The sequence below is a fragment of the Hakea prostrata genome, chromosome 10 (assembly GCF_041222555.1).
Source record: "Hakea prostrata isolate BN-2017 chromosome 10, UWA_Hpros_2, whole genome shotgun sequence".
Taxonomy (NCBI): Eukaryota; Viridiplantae; Streptophyta; class Magnoliopsida; order Proteales; family Proteaceae; genus Hakea; species Hakea prostrata.
The window spans coordinates 8,702,482-8,716,848 of NC_142609.1; the positions used below are offsets into that span (position 1 = coordinate 8,702,482).

The 14,367-nt window shown below is 41.0% G+C and overlaps 2 non-coding genes and 1 pseudogene across 2 annotated transcripts; all 3 read left to right on the forward strand.

The window, feature by feature from the left end:
• The first annotated feature begins 1,059 nt into the window (after positions 1-1,059).
• On the forward strand, positions 1,060-1,255 carry LOC149001806 (U2 spliceosomal RNA). Its single transcript, XR_016170483.1, has one exon. It is a non-coding gene; the product is annotated as a U2 spliceosomal RNA (small nuclear RNA).
• A 474-nt stretch (positions 1,256-1,729) lies between these two features.
• On the forward strand, positions 1,730-1,877 carry LOC149001807 (U1 spliceosomal RNA; annotated as a pseudogene).
• A 4,682-nt stretch (positions 1,878-6,559) lies between these two features.
• Positions 6,560-6,721, forward strand: LOC149001808 (U1 spliceosomal RNA). Its single transcript, XR_016170609.1, has one exon. It is a non-coding gene; the product is annotated as a U1 spliceosomal RNA (small nuclear RNA).
• The last annotated feature ends 7,646 nt before the right edge of the window (positions 6,722-14,367 follow it).

A 14,367-nucleotide genomic window follows, 5' to 3' on the forward strand; every position in this document is an offset into this window, starting at 1 on the left:
ATCCGGTCCGTTTACAGGCCTACTTCCACTTGCCCATCGCACTGAGGATAAGCTACTGTAGCCCTCCTACAGTTAATGTGATAATTTTGACTGAACTCCTTGAAAGCTGGATTATCAAATTGAGTTCTATTATCTGTCAAAAGGATATTTGGCAAGCTAAAACGATAAATAACTTTGTTGAGGGTGAATTTTTCCATCTATTTCTTTGTGATGGTTGCAACTGGTTCTGCCTCAACTCATTTTGTAAAGTAATCAATGTCAACAATCAAGAATTTTCTGCCATCTGAAGCAGGTGGGAATGGACCTAAGAGATCCATCCCCCACTGGACAAAGGGCATTGGACTTAGAATAGAAACCAGTGGCACTGCTGGGGCTCTCGGTATGGATGAATGTAGTTGACATGGTTCATAATGGCGAACATAATCTTGAGCATCCTTCACCATAGTTGGCCAATAAATCCCTTGTCTTAGGATCACAGTGTTATAAACATTGTGATTTGAACACTTGAACCAAGGTGAACCATGATAAAGTCATATTCTAATGACAGGAAGCCACCTCCAATGATTAAGTCAGACTCTGATGAACACAAATCATTGTAGGGAGGTTCAAATGCTTCCAGAAGACAAAGAGAGAATGTCTTCTTGGGTAGTTGCGGGAGAGTAATTACCAAAGTTAATGTTCATTGACTTACCCTAATTTGTATAGAGTGTTTGTGTATATATCATGTTCATACCTCTGAGGTGGTGAAGATGCATTGTAGCCCTTGGATATCTTGATCCCCAAGGGAGGGTGGCGATGGCCTCTAATGAATAGTTTGATTAGCAAGTCATATGCCCAATTTTCCTGAAAAGTGTCCTACGTACTCCATGAATCAGAACTAACCCCATCGCATTGGTTCGCAACCCCATCGCATTGGTTCGCATGGTTCACCTTGGTTCAAGGGTTCAAACCACAACATTGATAACATAGTGAATCTTAATATAGTCCCACATCCGCCGGAAATAGAAAATGCATGGTATAAGACTCCTATAAAAGAACAGCTGAGACAACTAACAAAGCATACCTTTCTCGGCCTTTTGGCTAAGATCAAGTGTAGTATCTGTTCTTATCAGTTTAATATCTGATACGTGGGTCATCGACCCACATGATATTAAATTAATTTTTCTAGGGGGAGGGCTCGCCACGGTAGCTTGCTGCCGGAGTTCTCATGCGTCGCCCATGCGTTGCACTGCTGCACGGGCCTGGCGCACCCCATCAATTCTAGTTAAATGCTTGTAGGGAATATTTAATGCTATGGAGTAACGTTTAACAGTTAATAAAATAATATAGAAGCGGAAAGATTCAACATAATCAGTTAACAGCGACGCTGGTAACAGCTTGAAAACCCTTGCAGAACCGTCTCCGATTTGCTTCGTTGCATCATAAAACCTATTTGTAGACACAAAACTCAATCCCCACTCACATTGGCCAGATATACTCCTCCAAAAAGAGATGATCCGAAGCAGGTGTTTGTTCCAGAGCCAAAATCTTCACATTTACAGAGGAAGACATGAATTCGGTATTGCTAGGGGGCCCAAAGGTATTCCGAGAAAGGAGAAAGAATAGGAGAGATGCGAAGAAGCTTCGCATGGCGGACTGAGGTTGTGCTTTTTTAATCCCACATCGGTCATCTCAGAAGAAGCAAGTGTAGAAAGAGGAGATAAATATGGAAGAGGCCTGTATGGTGAACATACTTACCTGGACGGGATCGATGGCTGATCAAGAAGGGCCATGGCCTAGGTTGGTGACCTCCATTGCACTTGGGAGGGGTGCCCGCCTAACATCTCCGTGTACGTCATAATTTGTGGCAGAGGGGGTACGCGTTCGCGCGGCCCCTACCAATATTGTATCCCTCAAAGTTTTCCTGATTTATGTCTCTTCTTGTTGATTTTCAAGGGAATTGACCCAAGGAAGCCGCAGCAATGTTTGAAATTGAAGGTATAATGATCTTAACAGGAATTTCAATAGTGAGTCGTTGTTTTTTCATGGTTTAAATATGATTCCAACTTCATTGATGGCAGAGAATTGTTTTGCTTCTTCTTGAAGGTTATTAAACCCTGAAGAGGAGCGGACTCTTCATTGATGGTAGAGAATTGTTTTATCTTTTTACGATATAATGCTACCACTCTTATGTTCCATGATACTTCTACCCCCCAGCCTCTTATTCTCTGAGGAATGACAAACATCTGGTTGCCTTACCGACTGCATATAATCCTCTCTTTGCTCGTACAATAGATCATTCTAAGGGATCCACTGTTTTCTGTTGTTTGATGTAGTCCTTGTCCGCTTTCCAAGAATAGCAATCATTATGGGTAGGCTTTCTTTTTCTTTCATCTGTTTCATATTGGATGCGATGAGGATTTGATGTTCACCCATTTATTTTACATCCTCAGGGTTCAGAAATTTTGTGATCCTCGCTGACTAGTATAACCTTATCACAGGAGTATAATATGGTTTTCAGCTGCTATATTTTGTGTTTACTACTCTAATGCCCTGGCCACTTTTGGAGTATGCAAGGCTTTTGTCCCATCCAGTGAAGCTGAACAGATGAATTCTGAGCTGCTAAAAACATACAATCTTGCTGAGAAGAAATCCAAGGGATTGGATCAAAATTGAAATGCACAACCAAGCATTAATATTTTCTGGATGCATTTAGAATTCAACCATACCTGCTTATTTTTCTTGAGATGGGAGAGTGAGAATGTTGGAGATGTGCAAAAGAGTGGGGTAGAAGAAAAAATAAGAATGGATTGTGAGATGATCATAGCATGAGAGGGTACCTATTTGGCATGGGATGCATTATACTAGTATTTTAATTGGTGTCTACAGAGTTGTCAGTGTAGGGCAGCAACTGTAGATGTGAAAGACTAGCAAATAATATAGCAGCAAACAGTGTTAATGCTGGTGCCAGTGGCTTATGGTAAGTAACTAGGGGCAAGCATTGTCGGCAGACCACAGTTTAGCGTGAGGTCTGGGTGTCGAGACAAACTCCTAGCAACAAATTGCTGGGGTAAGGTTGCAGAGGAAAATGCCCCTTGGACTCTACTTGCGTGGAAGCTTTTCAGCACTGGCTTCGTCTTTTTTGGCTATGGTGATAACTTTAGCTGCCAAGCACATGAGCAGATAGACTAGAGGGCCATAGGAGCATTTCTTAGCATGATACATTCACCATGCCATTGTATTCAATTTCAGTTTTGAGGCTATATAGATGAGATTGCATGGCTTGAGGTTTGTATGACAAATGGCTGTTGCAGTGGTAGGATGATATTTGGATCAATGGTATGTCAATGTTGTTGTAGCTATGGAGAAATTGATTTCACCTTGAGTTGACTTACCATGCTCAAGTGACAGTAACTCTCTATTTCTATAATTATCCAAATAACATAGAAGTTCTAGCAAATAAGATGCAAATCCGTAGACTTTTATTGAACCGAAAAGGGCAAGCTAGCTGGTTGGCTTTGACGGGGCTTGTTTGGCTTTTTGATTTATTCATTTTTTCTTATAGAGTTGGATGGGGCTTCCGAAGGTTTTTTTTAGTATAAATTTATTTGCAGGCAAGAAGCATAGTTTGGTCCAAGCCATCTGGAGTCGAGTTACAGTGTTACTAGATGAAAAGCATGTAAAACAAATATAATTGATGGTCATCTAAGGGTTGATTTTTTTTAATAGTTGTTGAACTTCCAAGCTTCCAAATGAGATATTCTTTTAGATTGGAGAAACTAGGTATTATTTTTTGATGTTTAATTAATATTATTTTAAATTTTTTTCTTACTTTTTAGATATCAATTATTAGAATGTTTTTGAAGCTGGAATCTATTTAATGTTATGTGGCTCAATTGTGATCTAAACCAGGTCTAGAGTTAGGGGTATTTTAATAATATCCTAGACCTAGGGCTTGCCCAGGAAATCCCAGCAAAGGTAGAAGGGTTTAAGGGTTTGTAAGGGGGTTTTAGAGCCTTCTAAAACTTTACTTCATATCTGAATCCTTTTGTAATTTTTAATTTCAGATTTTAAAAAACAAATCTGCAATTTTAAATTTTCTGCAATTCTGAAGGTTAAGATGAAGCACAGAATTTTTAAATCAATGGAATACAACAGAACTGCAGAAAATACTTGTAGGACTTGAGTCTATGACCTCCTGTGATCTTAATGGGAGTGAAAGGGGTGGAAGTCAGGGTGTCCTAATGGGGTTTGGATGTGGCTACTGTGGGAGAGGAGGGAGGCCAGCGGGTGCTACAGTAAGTGGGGGCAGGGGCTGGGGAGGTCGTGGGGGTTAGAGGAAGGGGTTTAGGGAGTCGTGGAACCTAGGCAAGGCTGCTAGATTGATGCAGTTGCAAGGTAGGGACTTGGGGAAGGATGCACAGGGCAGGGGAGGGGGGGGGAGGGTTGGACAAGAGAGGGAGAGCTGGGAATGGGTTGGGGATCTTCGACTTACTTGAATGCTTACTGGACTTGATGAATCACCAGAACGCGTGCAGAAACAAATTAAGAACTCTCAAAGAGAACTGCAAGGTCCCCCTCAAAGAAACCCTACCAATCACTCAAGCAATTTACAATCAAATTTTTAATTCATCAAATCTGAAAAACACAATGCAAGAAGAGGCTATTTATAGCCTAAATTAACAGATTCTGACAACAACTAGGATCTTCTTACTGATGGTATCCCATTACATATTTGACTGAAATCTTATCCAAAACTCTAACATATAAGATAAGGAATAAAATACCAAATAGGACTCCTTCAAAAAAAACTTCAGCCCAAAATAAAATACTCCAAACAAATCCGAACTTGACTCAAAATGATTCAACAAAATTCTGAAAAATTCCTAAATTAATTTTAGTGATGAATTAAGGGCTAAAATGCCCAAAATATCTCTTATGAAGGGTTTGGCTAGCCTATGGAGGTTTCTTAGTGCCATCCTGAGGGCCCCACTTGGACTGTTGTCCAGGGGGTCTTTGTGTTCACATTAAATTGGAAAAATAAAAATAAAGATTCAGTGCGAACTGTTTAGGATCCCAGGATGACTGTTTTCATTTTTCTTGTTAGTAACCATGGCAGTTGCCTCTGTTTTAGTTAGTAGGCCAAGTTGAAGTTCAGTTTAGAAACTTAGCTGGGACCAGACAATATTTTACTACAGTTGACCCTTGTAGGAAATAAGGTGAAGGAGAGACATTTGGAGTGGTATAAGCACTTGCATTGGAGGTTACCCAGTGCACTGCTAAGGGGGAGTGAGTTAATGCAGATTGGAGTTGAAAGACCAAAGAGTAGGATCAAGTGGCTCTGGAAAAAGTGATTGAGTACATATGTATCCGTTAGATGAGGTAACTTTGTCATTTTAGTTGGTTTAGTTCAAAGAGTTCTGCCTCTTGTCTTACTTGTGCTTTGTGTGGTTGTAATTTCTATGTAATTGCTTAATCTTTTGGTTTTTCTATAACTTGTATTCTATATGTTTGTTCTGTACTCTGCGAGGGTGTAATTACTTGTCTTCATCATACGACTGCACCATTATCTGTGTGGGAGGGGGTGGTGGTGTGATTCACTAGTTAAGCCCTGATTCTTGATGGCCAGATGAAATGTTGTTTAGAATAAGGTGGTCGGGATGGAAGGGTTGATGATATAAGTGTTGATGCAAGCAATTAAATTAACTTTGCTTTGTCTTTGTTTCATTTAAGATGATCTTTTTGGACTATATCTCTTGGATCAGATAGTGTTGACTTCCGAATAACAAAAACTTCGGTTATTGGCTATTCCATATCAACAATATCATGTGAATTTGATTGTTGGATAAATGTTTTCTAATTGAATAACGTGCCCTCTTAAATTCCATTGGCCAACTTGCCAAAGCTGTTGGTAAGTCCAGAATCCAGATACTGAATATAAAAGGATTTAATTATGTTTGAGATAGTGGTGGCTGTGTATGCTTGTGGTGAATGGTATCTGCTATCAATGTTTTCAGCTAGTAGATTCTTTGTGACAAGTGCTTCAGTTTTTGCTTATGCAAGAACGCTGATTTCTTGTTTTGTTGTAGTTTAAACTTCTGGTTGGTTGGGTTATTTCTTCTATAGATACAAAGATCTTAATATAATTGTTAGGTTGAGAACAAAATAGAAGAAAATTGAACCATTGAGAAGAACTTTTCAGTTGTTTTCATCTTTTTGTAGCTGCATTCAACTATTCTCTGGTTTTATGGTTAAATTTTGTTCAATGGACAAGACCCCTGATGGGAACAACCATGGAGCTGAGCACCTATCTCACATGTCATAGAAGAAAGGGAAGATGGAGGGAGGATATCTCCATAGCATATCAGAGGTGACGATGTTTTTATCAGCTGCTATTAAAGGGTTTTTTGACATGGAGAAGGCCGGTACTTATCCCTGTCAAATTCTGGCCATGCTAGTAGCTTCCTTTCTATTTGGGAAGCAGACCGCCCGAGGCTGTGGCTTTGATAGTCCCACATCAGTCAGCTCAAAAGGTGCAATGGTAGAAAGATTTTATAGATATGGCAGAGGCCTATTAGGAGAACATACATAGATGTGGTCGATGGCTGATCAAGAGGGCCATGGCCTAGGTCGGTGACCTCCATAGAACTTTGGAGAGGTGCAGGCCTAACATCTCCCCAAGTGAGAGAGTGTACATCCTAATTTGTAGCAGCTGAGGTATGGGTGTGCGCGCGTCCCCTACCAATTGTCTATCAACTGAAGTTTGTAATCTTGGTTCTGTTCGATTTCTTTGATGTAGGTGAGGTGAAGTAAGAAGCAGCAGCAGAGTTTCCCAAAAAATGCTCACAGGTTGTTCGAATGTCAAGTTTCTACTTTCCTTCGCTTAAGGGCCTAGTTTATGACCTCAACTTCACCGACAATGTTCTGGGAATCTTATGAGGGAAATAGTATCGTGCAGTGGGGTTTTTTTTACTTCCTTTTTCAGGTTAACTCATAAAGAAAAACAGACTTTCAATTCATTGAGAGGAATAGTGCTCTATTAGGTTAAATTTCGGAGAAAGCATATTATTCTTTTTTTCTTTCTTGGAGTTTGTAATCATGGTAGGTCCTAGATTATGGCAGGAGAATGTAAGTCATCTATTTCTGTTCTGTTCTGTTCATGGGGTTACTTCCCAAAAATATATAAGAGAACATACATGATATAAAGTCGGTTCATTGTCTTCAGTGAACTTTTGAGACTTTCTTCTTTGCAATTTCACCACCTTGCTTTCCATGCTCTTCATAGTTGTCATTTTGGCAAGAAGTCTCAGCGAATCTGATGTGTGTGCCAATTTATCAGGAACAAGAAGAATCTTGTTTGTAGATTATGCGTATTACCTATGCATGGGGATCCTGTGGGTTGTATTCTGCATTCTGGATTTTTGGTCCATGATGAATATTAGTTTTCGTGGAGGGAACTGCTCAGATTCTCATCTCTTTATTGGATTGCAGTTGTTGTATATTTCAGAGACGTTTGAATGCATGAGTACATTATTGAATAGCATGCTCAGAGTAAATTCGTTTGAATGCATGAGTAAAGTATTGAATAGCATGCCCAGAGTAAATTGGCAATGTAAATGGTGGATGACACATAAGCCTACGACCTTGCTATTCAAACCTCATGTTTCTACTGTTGAACTGTCAGTGTGAGGCTGTCGAGGGGGTTGTCTAAACTTTGTAATGAGAATGACAAAGTTAGTAGCAGAATTATGAACCCCCAATTCTTTGATGAAAAGAGAGAACCCACTCCTTTCTGTGGATTATTTATCTTCTATATTTGTTATAAGTCGTTTCTTCATTTTGTGAGTCATGCTTGAAAGCAAGCTTACCTTTGTCCTTTAGGGGGTTACACAAGTTCAATGATTTCCCAACTACAATGGATCTTGGAAATTTTGAGCTGCCTCTAACAAATTTTCTTTCTTCTATTTTTCACTGGGTGCTACAGATTCTTCTATTCAGCCTTTCTTTTCTTCCTTGGGGTTCTGAAATTTCATCATCCTTACTAGTTTGTGTGATTTCACTGTCCTTAACATCATTCTTGAACTTGGAACTTTTTTAAATGACCACCTCCTATTTCTTCTAGGCTTTCCCGTCTCATCTTCTACCATTCATTCCTCATTGGTGATCCCATATCGAGTTCTCTTTTCTTCTTTCTATCATTATTGGGTGTTCAGAATTTCACCATTCCAGCTAACAATTTCTCGTTTTTTTTTATAGCCATCTTACACATTTTTTTTGGGGGGATAATTTTTTTATATTCATCATTTATAACCTGATCATGGGAGTGTCAATTGTGTTGACTGTTACCGTCTATTTGCATTTTCCTACATTGTTGTGGTCGTGGATATCTCTGAACCAGAGGGATAAGTCTCGGAACCGGTTCTAGATAGCTAAGGAAGCCTCAAGACAGCTCATCCCCTACAAAGGGCCTACGTGGCAGGGGACCCACGTGCTTGAGCCGATTATCCAAATAAACCCAGCGTTTGGCATTATTTGAAATCTCCTCGAGCCCAGGGACGACAAAATCTCTGTCGAATCTTGCACGCCGAAGGACGGTGGCGGCTGAAGGGACCCTTGTCTCGCACGGCTGCCCAGAAGTCACGAAGAAGGGTAGGGATCTATGATATAATCCCTCCACACACCAAAAGAGGAGGTAAGCTCTACACACTCCAGCCACCATTTCTTTTAGCTCTCTAACCCTTCAGGAGGATGACCTCCATCGTCTTTTGGGGTCTTCACTCCTCTATGGAGTCCCTTATTAGCTGGCCTGTGCTAACTAGATCGCCGGAGGTGGCTTCCCGTCCTTAGAGCGGCTCACTTTCACATTGCTTTGGTCTCAGGAACAAGGGCTGGATCTGGAGCGAACCAAGGGGCCAAGATAACATTTTTTGCACCAACATACATCATTTAATTTTGTAGTCATTTTGTGTTACTATTGTAGTCCTCTGACCAATCTTAAGGTGCCAGACTGTTGTCAATCAATAAGCGAGCTGTACTAGATGAATTCCTTTTTTGGTCAAGTACTAGATGAGTTCCAAACTGCTAAAAAACTGCATTCTTTGTGCAATCGAAGTTTTGTGCAATCGAAGTTCTTTGATAAGAATAAGGCTGGCCGAAGAAGAGATTCCAACTAATTAAAACGCAGAAACAAGCATCAATATTTTTTCTAGTTGATTGAGTGAACATATTGCAGAGGGAGATTGTTTACATGAACAAAAGATGGACAAAGAAAAGTATTAGTGGTGTTCGACTCTTAACCATTGACCCTGTGTATCTGTAATTATTGTAGGAGCTTAAGGTATCTATTGAGCACAGAATACATCGTTCTAGTGTTGTAATTGTTGTCAAAATAATAAGGCAACATAGACTGGACTGGAGAGCCATGGCAGCACCTATGAAGATTTTACATTCGTCATGAGCATTATGGTCTCAGTTTCGAGATACGAGTAGATGAGATTGCATCGCTTGAGGTTGATATGGCAGTCGGCAATAATGGTGGCATATGTATCACTGGATGGTCAATGATGTGGTTGTGAAGACCATTGAGGTCATCTAGGAATTACAGTGGACTATTGGTAGCAAAAATTGTCTATGAACAGCTGAGCTTGCATTATGGCTGATACGGTATGTTAAGGTCGTCAATGTAATGCTCTTGTGTTACAAGATATTGCAGGAGAATCTAGAATGTGTAATGTGTAGCTATGTGGCAGCCTAGCAGATTTTATGGGGCAGATGTGGAGATAATGTAGCAGCAACTTCAAGATTTTTTCTGGTCATCATGCAGTTGGAATTAGGACGAGCTGAACAGAAAACAAATGAGGAGCAGTGATGAGCTATGGGATAATCTTAGGCAAAGTGTGTGCATCTTCTGGACATCAGTCATGTTCAAGCAACATTATGGAATGCACTCACGTTCAGGTTGGGTTGAGGATTTCTTTATCTGAATTGAATCTTCTTTTCAATGTTGCTGGAATCAGTTAAAATGGAACTCAGATTAGGGAGTTATGGCCAGTTCTGTAGAGATATATGCATCTGGCTTCATCAGTCATACATGGCTTTAATTGATAATCTGCAAACTCAAGGAAAAATGTTCATGATGTGAAGGTCAAAGTCAGGATGGATTTCCATGGGTTGTTTTTCAGTTGCAAGCAGTCATCTTTCATATAAAGCAAAAATCAGATAATGTGAGGTACACAAAGAAGTTATGCGCCCAACGATGTCAATCTGTCCAACAGTCTTTGTCAAATTGGGTGTGATTCTTTTCTTGAAACTTCTGTACCCACTAATGAGTTAGCCGTGTGTTCGAAGTTTTTGAACTCTCAAAACAGAATCAAATGGAATCTTCATATTGAAATGCAATTGTCTGAAGTTCCAGTCGAAGTCAAATGCTGGAAATTTCAGAAATTTGGGTGATATGGAGGAAATATGATGGAACCCGATTCATACTTGGTTTGACCCTCGACCCCGGTCGAGACGGGAGGGAATCGACTCGCTTCCGTGCGAGCCGAGTCTAGGAGATAGCTTGCTGAGGAAGAAAACTAAATCAGCCACATGCACGCCATAATCCGACTTATGGATTAGGTTAATTACCCTAATGATGACAGACTCAACTTGGCGGCTATCACTTATCGCTATTGAAGGGATAATCATTGGATAACCGTGAGGTTATCTCAGGAGTCCTCTACTAGTTCAAACTAGTAGTAGTCTATCGCTCAACGGATCTAACTGTTAAAATCCAACGACTATCCGAAGAAGGCTCAAATGCATCCAACGAAGAAGATTCGAAGGTACACTCTATATAAACCTTACTTACCTACAAGGTAAGGAGGAGATTAGATCCATACACACACCTTTGGACGTAAACACTCATATGCTTACGATCTAGATCATATTACAGTTATTCATTCCTTAGCTCTGTGTGTCTAGCAGAGCCGTTTGTGATTAAGTTCATCAACTGACTTTGCCTTGGGAGGTGGACTCCCGACCCCAGAGGTCGGGCCACATCTGACGCTTTCGTTTTGCAGATCATTCCAAGGAGATCTAAGGGCTGAGCAAATTTTGGACGCATCATTTGGCGCTATCTGTGGGAAAGATTTAGAAAGCTATGGTGACTAGATCATATGTCCAAATTCTTGGAGAAAATAATCCAGACATTCCTCAGGGAAGTTTACCACCTCTTGAAGTAGATGGTGGTCCAGGAGGACATGATCCTCCAGAGACATTCCAAGATCAATTGAATCAAGTAAAGATCCAACTTTTGGAGGTGAATCAAGCACTCTGCGTGCTAACCAGACGAGTGGTACTACCACAAGAACCTGATCATCGCGATTCGGGGAGGCGTGTATTACCATGGGATCCGAGATTTACTGAAGATCGGAATATCGATCAGAACTTTCGTGAAGGTGACCGAGGGCCTAGGAGAGTCGAAGATCTGCCTAGGCGGGACAATCGGTTTGACAGACCACAGGAAAGTACAACCAATTCGAATACGAGGTTGGATACAGGAGTGAAAGACTCACTCACCAACTGTTAGGCGAGCCGTTTGTGATGATCGAGCAGTTCGCAATGAGCGGAATGTTCGTGACGAGCAGGCCATTCGTGATGATCAAGTAGCTCGTGATGATCGTGTTGTTCGAGGTCGTGATCGTGTTGCAGAAGATCATTCAACTCATATTGGTCAGGAATTTGCCAATATTAATCAGAAACTGGGACAATTGGCTAGAGGAAGGATAACTGATGATATTTATTCAGTTATTTGAAAGACCCCTTTTGCCGAGCCAATTGCGGGATATCAGTTTCCTCACAATCTCCGCTTGCCAACTTTTTCTACATTCGATGGCTCTGGAGATCCCGGCCCACATTGGTTATTATCAGCAGACTATGGCAGTTGCAGGTAATTCTAACGAAATTCTCTGCAGGGTTTTTGGTTCATCTTTAATCGAAGCGGCACAGAAGTGGTTATCGAACCTCCCATCTGGAAGGATTGTAAATTTTGATGAGTTGGCACGCAAATTCATAGGGCGATTTCAAAGTGGAATCCAGGTCAAGAAGACAGAGGAAACCTTGTTTACCATCAGACAAGGAAAGAGCGAATCGATCAGAGAATATCTAAAAAGATTCAATAGAGTTACAATGGAGATAGGGAATCTAGATGAGCAAGTAGCTAAAATTGCTTTGTTCACTGGACTCACTAACCGAAGACTCCTGGAGTTATTACTATAGGATATGCCTACAACTTATGCTGAGTTGGTACAGAGATGCCAAAAGCAGGCTAAAGTCATGAGATCTTAGATGCGCGCCAGGGGGACAATAAAGCGTCCACCAAAGAACAAAAGGCTCCTGAGACCAAGCAGAAGCCAAAGCAGAATGTTCGAGATCTAGTTGGAAAGCCTCAGGCATGGTGGCAGAGATCTCCCGGTAAAAGTGAGTATACTCCATTAAATACTCCTTGGGCTGATATTTTGAATATCATTAAGAAGCGAAATATTTTGAAGTGGCCTCCAAAAATTCCTTTAAAGCCTGGAGAGCAACAGGATCGAGAAAAATATTGTCGTTTCCACAAGGATTATGGTCATTATACAAATGATTGTCGTCATTTGAAGGTAGATATTGAGAGATTGATATCTCAGGGACATTTGTCCAATTTTGTTAATAAAAGAAGAGAGGAGCCACGTGAAACTGGCCCCAAAAGGGATCGTTCGGTTAGTTCAGAACGACCGAGGGAGGCTCCGAAGTCTAAAAAAGGTAAGGAGGTTATTGATGCTACTCGGTCACCGATCCTTACAATATTCGGAGGCCCAGAACCCGAATCACTCCGGAGGTTGAAGGCAAAATCTAAATTTGTTGGGACCGGAGAGACGCAGAAGCGTAAGAGGCCAAATGGTGAAGATTCTATCACCTTTGGCCTGAAGAAGACGAAAGAGGCGTTTGTCTACCTCATGATGATGCCATAGTCATCAAGGTGGAGATCGCGCGCCGAGAAGTACATAGAGTTTTGGTTGATACAGGGTCTGCAGCTGACCTAATATCTTATGAAGTGTATCAAAAGCTTAAGGTGGATGAGAACTTGATGGAGCCGTCATCCACGCATTTATATGGCTTTGCAGGATCGTCTGAAATAGCGGAGGGATCTGTCCAGTTGGACTTATCTATTGGAAGTTTTCCCAAGGAGACTACCGTCCGAATCAATTTTTTGGTGGTTCGGGAACTTCCAGCTTACAATGTTATCCTCGGACGGCCATCTTTGTCCAAGTTGAGTGCTATTGTTTTGACGAAGCACCTGAAGATAAAATTCCCGACGGAGATGGGAATTGGTCAAGTTTCATCTGACCAGAGGATCTCTCGGCAATGTTATGTTGCCTATTTGAAAGACAAGGAGGGCCCAAGGAAGGTGACTGCCCTACCAATAGAAGTTCGAGATGATCGGGAAGAAGCATAAATGCAAAGGCCCGAACTGGTAGAAAAGCTAGAGCAAATCCAGTTGTTTACGGATAATACAGAAAGGATTACCTATATCGGATCTGAACAGCTGGAGGAGTTCAAAGAAGAGTTGAAGTTTTTTCTTCAACAAAATAGTGATGTATTCGCATGGTCTGCCGAAGACATGCCAGGAATCGATCGGACTGTTGCAGAGCATAAACTCTGGATAGATCCAAAGGTGAAGCCAGTTATCTAGAAAATGAGAAATTTCTCCATAGAAAAGTATGAAGCCGTTCGGGGCGAAGTCGAAAAACTGAAGAGTTCTAGTTTCATAGAACTAATTGAGTGCCCAATCTAGTTGGCCAACGTAGTGATGGTCAAAAAATCGAATGGGAAGTGGAGGATGTGTACAGACTACACAGACCTCAACAAGGCTTGCCCTAAAGATTGCTATCCGTTGCCACGGATTGACCTCTTGATAGATGTGACTGCAGGATATAAAACTTTGAGTTTCATGGATGCCTACTCAGGGTATAACCAGATCCTCATGAATAAGGAGGATGAAAAGTATACGGGTTTCATGACTGATCGTGAAAGCTTCTATTATAAAATCATGCCATTTGGCCTGAAAAATGCAGGAGCTACATATCAGAGGGCCGTCAACAAAATATTCAAGGACCTAATCGGGAAGAATGTTGAGGCTTATGTTGACGACATGCTGGTAAAGAGCTTTACAAGAGCAAATCATATCGTAGATTTAATAGAAGTATTCTCAGTACTGCGAAAGTATCAAATAAAGCTGAATCCAGAGAAGTGCGCCTTTGGAGTATCTTCAAGCAAATTTTTGGCTTCATGGTATCACAGAGGGGTATTGAGGCTAATCCAGCCAAAATACAGGCTCTAATTGACATGGAAGCTCCAAAAACTATT